This window comes from Saccostrea cucullata, unplaced genomic scaffold (assembly GCF_032062105.1).
Source record: "Saccostrea cucullata isolate Sc308-1 unplaced genomic scaffold, CSIRO_AGI_Scuc_v1 ctg2782, whole genome shotgun sequence".
Taxonomy (NCBI): domain Eukaryota; kingdom Metazoa; phylum Mollusca; class Bivalvia; order Ostreida; family Ostreidae; genus Saccostrea; species Saccostrea cuccullata.
The window spans coordinates 2,945-20,548 of NW_026934473.1; positions in this window are offsets into that span (position 1 = coordinate 2,945).

Consider the following 17,604-nt stretch of genomic DNA (forward strand, 5'->3'; position numbering starts at 1 on the left):
TTGCTTATCATAATTATAAACTTAACATGCTTATTCTACTTACTCAATACCCAGAGTTAGATCAGAATAACAAAGAGAAAATGCACTTCCACTTTATAACCAGTTGTGCACCCCACCCTAAAGGAAGCACTGACCCTCATGGAGCCACATATTTCAAACTTTTTGGAAATTTCATCATACATTTTATTTCATAAATTAATGAAATTAATTGATTAATACAAAAGAGCAGATTTCAAAGCATTAACTTATTTTCAGACTATGTACCCCCCCCCCCCCTTGATACCCCTGACCCAGGGGGCATGAAATTAACCATTTTGCTAGATGTACCTTTCTTCCTCATAAATATATATAAATGGACCATAAGCATAATACCCAGGAGCAAAAGTCAAGATTTTCAAAGAATTAATGTATTTTTCACTACTTAATCAAAAGAGTTCCCCCCTCCTCCTTACACTGAATTGCAAAACCCCTGCCACAGGTGACATGAATTTCACAAATTTGGTTGAGGCATTATAAATTTATGCTAAATTAGTTTACTTAATACCCAGGAACAGAGAAGAGGATTTTCAAAGAAATAACTGCATTTTCACTATACATGTATAATCAATAGAGCCCTGCCCTAACAAACACCAGAAACCCTTACCCTGGGGCCATGAAATTCATAATTTTGTTAGAGGCACTCTTGCTCATCATAACTTTCTACTTAGTTAGTTTTTTTAATACTCAGGTGCAAAGAAGCAGATTTTCAAAGAGTTAATGCATTTTCACAATATATTCAATAGAGCCCCGCCTTAACACCAGAACCCCTGACCCTGGGGCCATGAATTTCACAATTTTGGAAGAGGCGCTCTTGCTCATCATAACTATATACTTAGTTAGTTTAGTTAGTTTATTTGATATCCAGGTGCAGAGAAGAGGATTTTCAAAGAAATAATGCATTTTCACTATATAATCAATAGAGATCCGTCCTAACACGAGAATCTGACCCTGGGGCCATAAAATTCACAACTGTGGAAGAGTCACTCCTACTCATCATAACTATGTACTTAGTTTATTTAATACCCAGGAGCAGAGAAGAAGATTTTCAAAGAAATAATGCATTTTCACTATACAATCAAGTGAGCCCCACCCTAACACCAGAACCCCTGACCCTGGGGCCATAAAATTCACAATTTTGGTAGGGGCACACTTACTCATCATAACTATGTACTTAGCTAGTTCATTGAATACCCAGGAGCAGAGAAGAAGATTTTTAAATAAATAATGCATTTTCACTATATAATCAATAGAGCCCCGCCCTAACACCAGAACCCCTGACCCTGGGGCCATAAAATTCACAATGTTGGAAGAGGCACTCTTACCCATTATAACTATATACTTAGATAGTTTATTTAATACCCAGGAGCAGAGAAGAAGATTTTTAAATAAATAATGCATTTTCACTATATAATCATTAGAGCCCCGCCCTAGCACTAGAATTCCTGACCCTGGGGCCATGAATTTCACAATTTTGGTAGAGGACTCAATGGTTATTACATATATCTAACAGTTTGACTGCTTTTTAAAAGATTTTTAAAGTTTGCATTAATTGTGGTGGTTTTGGCCCCACCCCTCCTGCCCCAGGGGGGCAGGGACCATGAAATTCATAATTTTTGTTCCCCTTCACCCGAAGATACAAGAAATTTATGCCAAATTTGGTGGAAATTGGTTGAGTGATTGCAGAGAAGAAGCTCTATAAAATGTTCAATATAAAAAGGTAACACAGGATGACGGACGAAAACGGATAGCAATAGGTCACCTGAGTTTACTCAGTGTCACCTTACAAGAGAACTAAAAGCGCATTTCTGGAAAAAAAAGATTCTCACCTACCTACCGACACAATCATAAGCCCTCCTGGGCTGCAGGGAACAAAAATATCAATTGATGTCAAACACACATCTTCGAAGATTATGCATGTATCGAAATTACCACCATCGAACTATCTAAACAATTTAATGGAACGACTGCATAAATAATACCCGGGTTATAATCTAGAACTGTGTGACGCCATGACGTCAGACATACTAAAATAATACTTGCTTTTGCCTTGTTTTTAACTCTGTTTTTTACGAATTGAAATAGATACGCTTACTCCACATCTACTCTCACTTCTATATTCATTTTCCCGAATGTCGCTTATGTACGATCTCGCTGGTCAAAAATTTAATATTTAAAACGGACATTTTTTGCCTGTTTATTTTTCACTGTAAGTAGATCTTTTTCTTCAGATTTCTGTTTATTCAGTTTTCAATCAATTTTAGGATATCTTTGAAGTAGTATCTGATTTTAATCAGAAATTGACCATGGAATTTTTTTCTTTTCAATGTGATTACGGATGTTTTCTACAAAATAACAGATACCAAACAATACCTAATATTTGACTCTTGTCACCCCCCCCCCCCCAATAATTTCCGATGCAGTGAGAACTACAAGAAATACTACTTCAAAGGCACTATTAAACAGTTGATTGAAAACGGAATAAACAAAGCCAAATATCAAGAAAGAAAAGAATAGTGAAAAATGTGATCATCTTTCATAAAAAGTGAAATTTTGCTGCCCTCTTTAGACGATCCAGACATGAAGAAAATATTAGAAACTTCACAGATCATTAAGAGTGACAAAGTCCGTCTCTCAAATATGTCCTTGTGATTAACAACAATTCAATAGATGAAAAAAGACTTGCCCATACCTCAGAGGGATCCAAATTTCAATTTAAAACTGGAAGCGTATTTACTATTAAAACATCAATGTCATGCACCACAATCATAATAACCCATGTTGTGGTGAAAATTATATCGGCCAGACAGGGAGAGGCACAGAATGACCGTACACCGACAACAAATTAGGGAACAATATTTTAAGCGAAGATGGAAACCTGTCAGGGACAAATGCAGAAAAAGAACGTGAAATAAAGAAAAACATTTTATCATAAACCTGTTTTGAATGATAATTATATTTCATTTAAGAAATATACACACTGAAACTGCGTGGTCATAATGAACTTTGTGATTACGCTTTATACGTCACAATATGAATTTGATTTTGTGTAGCATTGTACCAAATTCCAAAATAAGTCAATGAATTATAAAATTGTGTGATTTATATATATATATATATATATATATATATATATATATATATATATATATATATATATATATATATATATTCATTTTTCAATAAAGTGATTCTTTTCTAGCCAAAGGATTTTGGTTAAACATTAATCTTACAAGGTGCCATTGTTTCTTGTCTTTGATCACAGTTGACTGACGTGAAAAGCTGACACGATTTAGTGACTGTGGAGAAAAGATCAGGGTAGTGGCACTCTGACGTTGTCAGTTTTCTGCTTACTGCCACTCTGCTACAGTTATAAAACCGGTTACAGCTGGTTGGATCGTCTATAATACTGTCCTTATTTGCCAAACAGTAGTCTTTTACATCAGCTGTCAATAGGATAATATATACATACACAATGATTACATTTGTTTAAATGATGACTTTAACTTTTCTATTGTCAAACTTCCCATACTTATGCAGCAATATACCTTAATCACCTGCATACGGAGTTTATAATTATATTTAATTGTCAGTTCATTTGATACTCAAGAGCATGCTCTACCTACCATTTCTAAAACGAAGTAAATTATTGACAAACAAATTGATGAAACAAGAATCGTTTAAAGTCATCATTTCGTGAGTTTTTTGGTCGATACAATGACCTTATTAGCAAATACAATTAAACATTGAGTCAAATGCTGGCTGACGTTTTTATGCGCCCGGATCCATCGATCCGGGGCATATATTATTTTTGTCCTGTCTTTCTGTTTATCTGCAAACTTAAACGTTCGCCATAACTTTTGAACCATGAAATATACAGACGTCATATTTGGCATGCATACTTCACAAATTAGGCTCTTTCAAATGACACCAATGTCAATGTCCTTGTGACCTTGACAGTGACCTATATGCTAAAAATAGCTTTTTGAACCTTAACCATAACTTTTGAAACATGAGAGATAGGGACTTCATATTTAGTATGCATTCTCCACTTATCAAGTTCTTTCAAATGATGCCAAGATCAGTGACCTTGTGTTCTTGACCTATATATGCTAAAAATAGCTTTTTTGAACTTTGTGCCGCCGGGCATATAGTGTTTCAAAAAACATCGTGTTTATTCTAATTGTTAGTCCATTATTTATACACTGAATTGACGACGGATTTTCCCGTTATTTCCTGATCATGACAAGGAACACATGGCGGATATAACCGGTCAACAGGTAATGCTCACTCTACCATGGCGCCTGATCCCACCTCTAATGTTTTGGAGGTCCATGTTTGCTCTGCTCCTATTTTGTATTGTTTTATGGACTTTGATATTGAATACTGTTTGTTATCTCCATATCCTTCATTTTAATGGATGAAAAAAACTGGTTCATTCAATTACCTTTAGTTACATTAATAACACATTGCTTTCTGACTGGGTGAAAGTATCCATTTTCACAATATTGAATATATATTGTTCTATTATGCAGGCAAGTGACAAAGTCTGGTTTCCATAATCGACCAGGAAAAGGCTGCTCCCCATCTAGAATCCCAACACAAGACGGCAGTCTCTTAGGACATGGAGGACAAGCTTTATCTCCCAGGTGGCACAGATTTTGAGTATATTCACCTAAAATAAAATATGTGAGTATAATGCGTACAATGTATGAATTTTCTGCTATTTTTAATTCCACAGATTCACCACATACATGACTGAAGCGCCGAGATATGGCTCTCAGGAGAGAGTCCTTAAACTTGATGACCTCTCAGGAAAGTGTCCTTAAACTTGATATCAAGTTTGAGGACACTTTCTTGAAAGGTCAAAGATATTTTGGTTGTAAATTGTTTTACTTTTTATATGTTATTCCTGCCCGAGTCCTTTTCATTTGTTGTAGGGCATGAATATCTCAGTTTCTGTTCAAAGGACAAAATGCTCAATACAACGATTTCTCAATACCCCTTCCCCATAAAATATACTGTACTTATGACATGAGGGGATGGGGCGACACGTTTTCACGGCAGAAACACATTAAGTTCTTAAACGGAACCGTTGTCTGAAAGCACTGAAAATGGCTCGTTGTCATGAATATACAGGCGAGGTTATGTTAAAATCCATCCGTTGTCATTTAAAACATACAAAAAATGATACATAATGCCTAAAATTTGACGTTTTTGACCAATTCTTACAATAAATTTTAAGTTTGGGAAATAGATACAATAATCAGTATTCCATACAAAGTGTGATGTACTTGACTTCAACAATTCATTTTGAGAAGTTTTGGTTGGCGATCAGATGCCTATGAAAAAGTTAATAAAATTCCTAAAATGTAAGGGTGCCAATTAATTTGTGCCCATTTTCATATTTAATATGATTTGCATTTCATTCGTATGTAGCCAGGTGTTAGATGTTAGATCCGCCAATATGTGGTTAAGGTGTTTTCATTGTTTGTTTGCCGTTCGTTATCACGTGATTTAGTAATAGAGAGAAAGGGGTGTATGAGAGAGAGTTAGACTGGCTTGCCTGTCTGATCCTCGATATACAGACAGGTGACCAGTAGTGTAAAGACCGGCTTCGCTCATTGGCTGATAAAAACTCACGCTGACGTTGAAATTTAAATGTGTCCGGGGAAACCAAAACAGATCACAGAGTGCAGAGACATCGGCCGTTATCATGGTTATATCGTTACCCTTTACAACTATAATTTTGGAAATTTCTAGGCCTATATGTACATATTTTGTTTTTCGGTTTTTAATACCTAGTACTTTTTAAAAGTTCTCTACATTTGTTTTTTATGCAATCAATCTATATTAACATTTCAACAGGGATCTATTTCTTATATATTTTATGTTCTTATTTGTTTCCACTCAAACGAACATATCACGTGATTTAGTATAATAGAGAGAAAGGGGTGTATGAGAGAGCGTTAGACTGGTTTAAGATGGTGGTAGTCACCTTTCGTTTCGTACGAATGAGACAGGAACTTCCAGTCTAGAGAGAGAGTAAGTTGTATTCATACTAACAAAAACCTGTTTTAAAGTTTAACACGACTCGTAAATAGGCATACGCCATTTTCGATAGCATTATTTACGATACATCAATACTAGGGTATACTCGTCGCATTCGTTACACCTGACTGCTTTATTGTCACGGGTATCGGCGTGGAATGGCGACCCATGTTCGTGCTGGTTATCTTTCATTACCTTTGTTTATATTTTATTGCAGTTACGTTTACCTGTGTTGTTTGTATACTGCACTGACTTATACAACTATAATTGTAAATTTATTTGGTATGGTACTTTCCTACATAAGACGAAACGTTATTATTTTCACTACCGGCGAAGACGGGCGTATGCTATACAGAACTCGGTATGACAATAATAACGTAATACTTCGTCTAATGCAGGAAAATAAGATACCAAATAAGTTTACAATTATAGTAGTATAAGTCAGTGTAGTATATAAACAAAATAGATAAACGTAACTGCAATAAAATATAAACAAAGGCAATGCAAGATAACCAGCACAAACACGGGTCGCCATTCCACGCCGATACCCGTGACAATAAAGCAGTCAGGTGTAACGAATGCGACGAGTATACCCTAGTATTGATGTATCGTAGATAATGCTATCGAAAATGGCGTATGCCTATTTACGAGTCGTGTTCAGCTTTAAACTACCTGCCCGCCTATACCCATACCCATGCGCTTCGCTCTGATTGGCTGAAAGTAAAGTCTCAATATCTTTCTTGTTTTTTGATAAAATCCTTTGAAATTTTTAACATAGTCATACATTAGGGAGATCTACAGCGTGATATATAAGAATTATCATGAAAGCATGTGCATGCACGTGTGCTTGCAAGAGCGTGCGCGTGCTACATCAGAAATGTCCAATATAATTGATAGAGACGTAACTATTTAAATATTTAATGAAATGTTTTGAAACATATAATATAAGGATATACGAGTATTAGAAGCGTAGACTAGAGGACATGGTCAAAATAGCAAGATCTCACGCAATGTATTGAATAGCCTATAGGGTGATGTAGACTGGTAAGTTTTTATGTATATTCCTAATTTCCAGTTATATATAATTTAAGTAATTATGTTCCCCAAACGAAGTTGGGGAACATATTGTTTTTACTCTGTTTCTTATTATGTTCCCCAAACGAAGTTGGGGAACATATTGTTTTTACTCTGTTTCTTATTATTATGTCGCCCCGAACGAAGTCGGGGACGACATATTGCGATTGCACGCATGTTTTTTTTATTCAGGCTGTTTCTCGGAGATGGCTGGGACAATCTCCCTGAAACTTTCCTCAAAGGACAATCACTGGTTGTAGTTGTGCAATGAGGTCGTTCAGTTCCAATATGTCTACCGTTGCCATGGAAACCTGTAAAAAGCGACGAATTTTGTCCGCGAGTGTTCTCTCTGGTCCCTTAAACGTTCGTCATGAAACTTTTTTTATTTTAATGAATAGTATCTGTAGTTGTGCGATTTGCATTTAAAATTTTCAAATAATCGATTATTGCCATGGAAACCAGGGGAATGTTAAAATTCTTTAATTTCGATTTTCTCAATAACTACTCAAGCAATCGTTTTGAAACTTTCAATGTTAATTCCTTGCAATGTGTCAAAGTGATTTCTACTTTTAAAATAATTGTAACGAGTCGCTCACAGTTGTCATAGAAACGAAACAGAAAAAAAGGTTAAGATGTACACATGTGTTCTCCAAGGTCTAGGTCAAAGGGTCAAAGTTCTTCGTGTCCAATAAAAGTTCTTTTCACAAGGATTACATATTTGAAATACGAAAGCCCTAGCCCTTACCGTTCAAACGTAAGGTACTATGTTCAAGACGACCCCCCCCCCCTTTTGAAGCGCACTGCCAGGTAGAATACACAGATATAACATATACAACTTACAAGTAACGTTTTAAAAGTTTCATTCATAAAATTCAGTTCTCCTGATGTGATTTGATAGTTTGCCAACATTCATTCTTCTTCTGTCTTGTCTCTAGATTTTATAATTATTTTATTTTATCTATATAAAAAAATAACGATTGTCAGCTGCATTTATTAGCATTTCGCGTTTTCTTATATATCTATTACTTGTATATTATTAATTTCATTAGATAGTGCAAGTATAAATTAGAAAATTGGTACGTTATTTCCATAGTTTTTATTCATTCATAAATACTGGGATCCGCTCCTACAGGTGCGCGAAGCCTTGATCACTACTGTAAACAAAACATTCATCTCGCCGAAAATGTTCATGATTCCGCTAAACTGAGAAAGTTTACACATGATTTATCATCTCATAACAAACATCAGCCCTGTGCAATGCAGAAATGCTCGAATTGAAGGTGGCATGTCAGATACGTTTTCCGGCAGAATCTCTAAAAATGAAAGTGAAAGTAGAGAAATTTCAGAGTTCTCACTGGCGTTATAATACACAAAATAATTCGGCTGATCTTCTTAATAAATTACATTTGCCAAGCTTTTTTGGTAGGAAAGATAATGCCAATTAACAAGTATGAGGCTCAGTTCAGTACATCTGCCCAATTTCTTTTATGCAAGTCTGCAAATTTAGGAACTTGTAATTTTTTTCTGCACTACTCTCTTCTCCTACCGATTCTAAAAATAATTAGTGGGATGTACCCAATTAAGGTCTTCCGTTTCCAACGGAAAAGACTGATACGACTCGATGGTTGTCCAAGCTTAGCTAATGGACCATTGTTTTAGTGATGATAAAAATGAAAGTATTGTCCAGTACGGGGCGACATATGCTATTGCTTGCAATAGCAGACTTTCTAGTTATTTTTCTTCTTCTTCCTGGGTACTTTTTTGTCCGCGAGTGATCTTGTAAACTGTTCACCCGATGTAGGTAAAACATTTATAGGGTCAGTAGACATGTTATGAAGATTTGCGGAATCAAGGTCATTTTGCGCGCACGTGCTTGTAAGAGCCTGCACGTGCAACACGTGAAATGATCAATATAATAGATATCGCCGTAACTTTCTTATTTTTTGATTATATGCTTTGAAATACATAATATAAGAATATATTAGTAGTATTGACATGATGACATGGTCAAAATAGCAAGATCTCACGTGCATGCACGTGCGCTTTGCTCTGATTGGCTGAAACTAAAGTCTCAATATCTTTCTTGTTTTACGTCATAATCCTTTGAAATTTCGAACTTAGTTACAAATTATGAAGATCAGCAGCATGATATATAAGAATATTCATGAAAACATGTACATACACGTGTGTTGGCAAGAGCACGCACGTGCAACATGTGAAATGACCAATTTAATGGATAAAGCCGTAACGTTTTAATTTCTTGATGAAAGTTTTTGAAACTCATAATGTATGGATATCTCAGTAGTATAGACAAGATGACATGGCCAAATAGCAAGATCTGACGTGCGTGCACGTGCTCTTCGCTCTGATTGGCTGAAACTAAAGTCTCAATATCTTTCTTGTTTTACGTCATAATACTTTGAAATTTTGAACTTAGTGACAAATTATGAAGATCTACCGCATGGTACATCAGAATTATCATGAAAAGACGTAAATCCGCGTGAGCTGCAATCTGATTGGCTGAAACTTTAAATGTCTATAACTTTATTGTTTCTCAACAAAACAGGATGAAATTTAGAATATGAATAGGTATAATGGATTCCTACATGATACTACTATCAAAATTGAATGCAAAGACGTGCTTGCATGTGCTTGCGCACGCACAATGCGTAAAAAGAAAGATATATTTGAAAAACGGTAACATTTATATTTTATGATTTTTATTGATTCTTGGAATATAAAGATATGTCAATGGTTTAGACAACATGTCATGTTCACCTTGCATGTTCCTGCATGTGCGTTTGCTTGCAATGTGTTAAATGACAAAAAGTTGATATCATTGTAGTTTTTTAAATTCTTCTATGAAATCCTGCGATACTGAGCATGTTAAAAAAGTTTTAAAGGAATTCGGCACAAAAAGGGAGTTGGGGAGCGTTTGGGGAACATCTGTAACGGTCCCCGTTACAATTAAAACTAGTTAAGGTCTTCCGTCTTCAGCGGGAGACTTTCTTGTTATTCTTAGGTTTCTTTTCCACTATTTTTATTAAGGTCTTCCGTCTTCAGCGGAAGACCTTCTTGTTATTCTAAGGTTTCTTTTCCGCTATTTTTATTATTTTTATTATTGTTTTTTTTCTTACCGATTTTGTGCACGCGATTTCTCGGAAACGGCTCGATCGATTTTCATGAAACTTTCAGGACTGATGGAACATCAATCAAACCTGATATATACTTTTTTATTTTTATGACGTCACTTCCGGTTTCGAGATTTCCGCGATTTAGTGATTTTCAGAGGGTCACATTGTCCAGCATTTTTCTCAAAAGTGCTTTTAGATAGAAACGTAAGATTTTCAGCGATGGTAAAGCAACATGTGCTGATGTGACACACACCTTTCTTATTCTCTGGAAGTGCAGCACGTTGGCGCTCGCTATGGCTCGAAAAAAGTCCTATTCGGAATTTAGAAAATTTTCACACATTTTTGGCAATATCTTTTTACACGTTAATGTTTTGTAAAGACATATAGAACAAAAGTTGTGATGAATGTCACGATCTTTCGAAATATATCAACGATAAGGGGCTGGCCCCTACAATAAAGGGTCAAAAGGGGCCGAATGTTTTTCCTTCATACCTCAAAAAGTATTGAAAATTTGTAATACGTCAAAGAAGCAAAGTTGTCCAAAATGTCAAGGTTAATCTATTGGCGTCATCAAAATACGTACTGCGACGTCACTTCCGGTCAAACCGGAAGTAGTCAAAAATTGCTTTTTTTTGCTGTTTTTGACAGGTTTTTGAATATCATTTGTCACTGGAAGCTTAAATCTTAATTTTCCGTCCGTTGATGGTACTTCCGGTCAAACCGGAAGTTGCCAAAAATGGCTTAATTTTGCAATAATTAACATAGATTTGGAGGAATAAACCATTTTTTGAATTTATTACTCATTTCTTTAAATGAAAGTTACTTCCGGTCAAACAGGACGGAAGACCTACTCGTTGCTTTGCAACGAGCTCGGCTCTAGTTATTATTATTTTTCTTCTTGGGAAAATTTTGTCCGCGAATGATCTTGTAAAGTACACATCCGATTAAGGGGAAACCTTTCTTAGGATAAGTAGGCATGTTATGTAGATTTGCGGAACGAAGGTCATTTTGCGCGCACGTGCTTGCAAGAGCGCGCACGTGCAACACGTGAAATGACCAATATACTTGAAATTGCCGTAACTTTTACATTTTTTGATGTAATGCTTTGATATTTAGAATAAATAGACATATTATAAATGTAGATAAGATGACATTGTGAACATGCCATTTTGCGCGCACGTGCTTGCAAGAGCGCGCACGTGCAACACGTGAAATGACCAATATAAAGGATATAGCCGTAACTTTTCTATTTTTTGATGAAATCTTTTGAAATTTATATTGTAAGGATATATTAATAGCGTAGACAAGAAGACATGATCAAGAAAGCAAGATCTCACGCGCATGCACGTGCGCTTCGCTCTGATTGGCTGAAACTAAAGTCTCTATATCTTTCTTGTTTTTCGACAAAATCCTATGAAATTTTGAACATAGCCATGCATTAAGATATCCTACAACATGATATATAGCAATTATCATGAAAACACGTGCATGCACGTGTGCTGCAATCTGATTGGCTTAAACTTTAAATAGCTATAACTCCCTTGGTTTTCAACCAAACAGGATGGAATTTGGAACATAGATAGATATAATGAACTTCTACAAGACGGTATGATCACCATGCACATGCATACACGTGCGTATACGTGCGCTGTAATCCGATTGGCTGAAACTTTAAACAGCTATATTTCCCTTGGTTTTCAACCAAACGGGGTGGGATTTAGAACATAGATAGATGTAAAGGACTTCTACAAGAAGATATTGTCAACATGTTCATGCATGCACGTGCGTGCACATGAAATGAGATAAATCAAAAATACACTTGAATGAGCGTATTTTTTAATACTTTTGGATTAAATACTTTAACTTTAGTAAATAAAAAAATATATAGATTGTGTAGACAAGATGATATGGTCATTACGCACATGCATTCACATGCACACGCTTGCAATGCTAAAATTTGAATGAATTTGGCGTTGTTAAAGTCTCAAATTCATAGATTTTGTCCTATTTAATGAAGCTTACAGGGAATATGGCACCAAAAGGGACTTGGGGAGCGTTTGGGGAACATCTGTAACGGTCCCCGTTACAACTAGCACTAGTTTAAATATAAAGTTGAAGTAAGATTTGTAAAATGGACATGTTTACATCCACTGAATATTTCCTCCTTTATTTCTTAAGAAAACCCATTGCGTTAATCAGTGCATGTGTTACATTAAAGTTTTAGAATTCAGAGAATTTAAAACTAACTATAACAATCTTGTCACCTGTACAGATTTCTTGAACAGTGGCTTTTCCATCATTGAAACGAACAAAGACGTTCGCATCATTAATAAAATACATAATCTTTTTAATCCTACTTTAAATGATTATTCAAAGAGATTTAAATATAAACAAAACTGTAGCCGATAAACAACGATTTCTTTGTTTCAAAACTTTAATCTCCGAACATGCGGTTTACGAATACACAACGTTTAAACAGCATATCTTTAACCCCGAACCCGATCCCAAAACAATGATAATTTTTACACAAAACATACATATCTCAATAACATTCTCCCCTCCTAGTTCATCTATTTACTAAATTCTAATGAACACAATTGGTTATAGGGCGCGTAAATGTCTTTTGTCAAACCTTAACCACTGCAACACGCACATGCCCATCTTTGCCGGAATGAACGAAAAATAGACGACCTAATTGCCAATGTCCTCTAGGTACATTAGGTTCGATCACAAGCACAATGTCACCTTCACGGATATCTCTGTGAGTCTGAGTCCATTTTTTTTACGCACATTCAGTCCTGGTAACCACTCGCGCATCCATCGGTGCCAGAAGTGACGTACAAGTTCCTGTATTCTTCTCCAAAGTTTCCTGAGATTGAACTCCGTGGTGTCTACAGATTCTGGTGCAAACTGACCCCCAACCTGCCCATGCAAGAAATGGTTCGGTGTCATTGGAACATCATCATTTGGGTTTGCTGATTGGTAAGGTAAAGGTCTGGAGTTGATCAACGCCTCAGCTCCTACAAAAGCTGTCATGAGTTCTTCATCAGTAACATCAGCTGATCCGATCACTGCATAGATAGCTCTCTTTGCAGCTTTAATCATAATTTCATGCACCCCTCCAAAGTGAGGTGCAAGTGGTGGATTAAAGTGCCACATGACTCCAAGGTTTGCTGTAGACTGTTGAATTTTTCCATGGTCCAGTAAACCAACAAGCTCTTTGAGTTCATTGTTTCCTCCAAAAAAATTAGTTCCATTATCGGATATGACTTCTTTTGGTAGGCCTCTTCTGCTCACCATCCGGTAAAATGCATTAAGGAACGAATCTGTGTCAAGTCCATAGGCTATTTCTAGATGTACCGCCCTTGACATCACACATGTGAAAAGACATAAGTATCTTTTCTCCCGTCGTTTTCCACGTCCCTGTTTTGTAATAAAAGGTCTTCCATAATCTACTGCAGTACGAGAAAATGCATGTAATGGCTATTTGGTACCAATGGATGGAAGCGGACCCATCACTTGCTCTGCTGGTTTAGCCTTGTTGCGACAACATTTATTGCACTGTCGCTCCCATTTTCGAATCTCCTCTCTTGCGGATATTATCCAGAAACGTGACGAGATCATGGACAACGTTTGATTTGTTCCCGTAACATGATTTCCTTTTTCATGGTAGTACTTGATAATAAGAGTTGTGACATAATTGTTTCTCGGAATAATGATGGGATATCTAACATCATAAGGTAAGAATTCTGCATATTTCAATCGTCCATCACATCTCAAAAGTCTATCTTCATCGATCACTGGGTTTAAACACAATAACTTGCTGTTCTGTTGGAGAGGCTTGTTTTTGTTTCAGTAATCTGTATTCACAATGAAACTCACATTTCTGGGCAGTCCTTATGATTTGAGTTTCTGCTCCTTCAAGTTCTTCAGCATTTAATTCTCCTATGAGTCTATCCATGATCTTCAGTCTGCAATTATGTAGAAAGCGATTCACCCATGCTTGAACTCGAACAAGTCGTATCAAGCTGGAATAGACTTTTGGGTCTAAACAACACTGAATATCTTTACAGTCAATTGTTTCTGTTAAGAATGAATATGAAAAATTGACAACTTCCTTGTTCAACTTCTTTTTCTCCATATCAGTGTCTTGCATTTCGAATTTCTGTAGTTTTGGCCATTCCAAAGATTCATCCTGATGAAGAAAGTGTGGTCCACTCCACCAAACATTATCCCCCTGTAACTGTGAAACAGACACTCCCCTGGATATCATATCTGCAGGATTTAATTCAGTTGGTACGTAGAATTATTGCCTTGGATTTGAGGCCGACTGTATTTCTCCTATGCGATTAGCTACAAATGGCTTGAAACTTCTGCTTCGAGCTTTGATCCAACACAAAACATTCATGCTGTCAGTCGAGAATGTACACTGTTCAATGTCCAATTCTACGGCGCTTATTACAGAGAGAGTCAATCTGGTTCCCAATACTGCACCCATCAATTCAAGTCTAGGTATGCTTACTGCTGTAAGTGGTGCCACTTCAGATTTTGCAGTGACGAATCTTAGCGACACATTTCCATCTTCATACAATAAAACTCGTTTAGTACGAACACGGATATAACGAATTTTTCTTGGATCCCCAGCTATATAAATTTAACGAATTCTACTACGGATATAACGAATTACGGATATAGCGAAGTAATTTCATAGGTCCCAGTGACTTCGTTATAACCGAGTTTTACTGTAAATACATCTCTGATAGACGACAGCACCATACGCATCTTGTGAGGCATCAACAAAGGTATGTAGGTTAAGTTGATAAAACTTCACCATGACACAGACGAAGACATCTCGGTACCGCAATAAGTGATAGCTCTGTTAACTCCTTAAACCACTTCTCGGCCTTCATGACAAGTCCATCACTTAGTGGGTCTTCTCAGTCAAGGCCTGCAGTCCACATTTTTTGTAGAAGAATTTTGGCTCGTATGGGCCCAATGGATCGAACAACATTGCAATTTTTGAAAGAAAACGGCGCTTCGTGTAATGAAAATCACTATTGGGTGGACTCGGTTTAAAGGTAAAAATGTCCAAGGGTTCAATTTTCTTTATTTTTACTAACTTTATTCTAGGACCCATTTGAATCATTCTGTTGATTTTTTTTGTAAAAAAAATGAATTATACATTTTCTCTTAAGAAAACTTCAATTGTCGGATATTTATAGGTTAATTTTCAATTCGGCTGATATTTGGATAAGTAAATAGTGAGTCTCCATTCTTTATGTACTACAAAGGTCAAGGTGATATCAAGAGGTCAAAGGTCAAATATTGTGACGTCATCTACTGAATCTTTTAGTTTTTTTTGCCATTAAAATTTTTTTAATCGCCAAAATATCTGAAACCACTGGATCAATATTTTTTATTTTTACTAATTTTATTCTAGGACCCATTTGAATCATTCTGTTGATTTTTTTTTTTTTGTAAAAAAATGAATTATACATTTTCTCTTAAGAAAACTTTTATTATCGGATATTTATATGTGAATTTTCAATTCCGACGCTACGTATTTTCTCTTTTTACTTAATATTTTACTCAAATTTTCCAGTATCTATATGACTTACTGATTAAAAGTAACAAAAAGGTTATTGTTATTAAAAGTATTACACAAATTTGCGATAGATCAATTGATATTTCTAAAGTAAGGCTCATTTTCAAGTCAAATGTCTGATTTCACAATCTTCGTACAGTGGTCTGATAGGCCATATTTCAGACTATGTGGGCAAAAAATGTGTGGTTAAATTTTTTTCATGTCATATATAGAGAAATTTTGTATCCTAGAAGAAAATATCAAAGTTTCAGAAAAATTGAATTTGAGGAAAAATTTGGCCTTTCTATTGTGTCCTACCTTAAGCTATTTTTTATGTGTATAATATAATATTAAGCTGTTTTCTTACAAGGAGCCTGTGGTTCTGTTCTGGAATCACATTTAACCAGGGTGAAATTAACACATCTTTTCTCTTGTGTAGAATACAAATCTGGATATCTGCATTCGATATGACTTCCACCATAGTCTGAACAATTAAAATACTTGGCGCATGTCTGAGGATCTGGTAATATTGCCATCTTGTGTACCATACAGAAGCTAGGAACATCAACTGCAAAGCAACAGTCATAATAACAGTAAGTTGTTGACAGTAAAATTTCAAAACAATGGTTTTTTTTTAGTTTCCTCTAAAGACTTGAAAGATTTAGTAGCCACATACTCAGTTATAGATAATTGAAATATCAATGAGATATTTGACAGGCATTTATGTATGTGTATCGAAAGACATACACGTACAAATCTATTTTTATTGCCTTTATTTTTATTATGGGTTGATAAATATGTATTTGGTTATTTTTTTCATTCACCCAAAATCAGCGTTTTCTTAGCGACTTCTTTCTCGAATACACAGGTAGAACAAAACATACGAACAAACTGCTTTGGTAATAGTGAAAGACGATTTCCTATTTAGTTATGATGATATTGAGACTACTTTTCATAAAACAACTTACTAATAGTTCTTTAGAAGGCCCATCAACGTGTGTGCGAGGTTGGTTCCTCGACTGTTTATGGAGTAACAGAGGGAAACTCAAATAATAGAATCAATGAAATTCTTCAATCAATGAAAGAGGAGGTTTTGATTGAGGGTTATAGAAAACACCCAAGAAGTTCCGATTTGATTTCTCTGGATTTTTCATTTCACTAAACAAGTAGTACTTGATGACCTCATCTTTCGATGTCAGTGAGGGGACATTAGGTATATAAATTTGAATTTGAGACAAATGAATCATTTTGACCGAGTGTGGCCGTATGGGGCTTGTAAAACAACATCACCATGAACATGATCTTGCATAAAGAACTACGTACGCTAACTCCTGATTCCAGCCTACATTTTACATTAATTCAATATAAATGACAATTTGGTCATAAAATCTTTGTTGAATGAAAAGATCTGTTCAATTATAATTGATTAATAATTTTAATACCAGTGTAAAATAGTTAATTAACCCTTATTCTAGCTCTTTAAAAAAAGGGGGAGGGGGGTAGACGATATTTTTTGTTGAAACCGGGCTTTACACCATCACCGTATTTAAAATATTTTTGAATGTGAATTAATGTTCCTTACCTCTTTTCTTATGTTTTAAGCATATGAAATTAAAAATTTATCATTAATAAATAAAAATATAAAAGAATTTTTTCAAACCTATTGACTCAAAATTACATTATTGTCGTGCTGTACAATAATGATTTCTTATATAAAACTGTGTA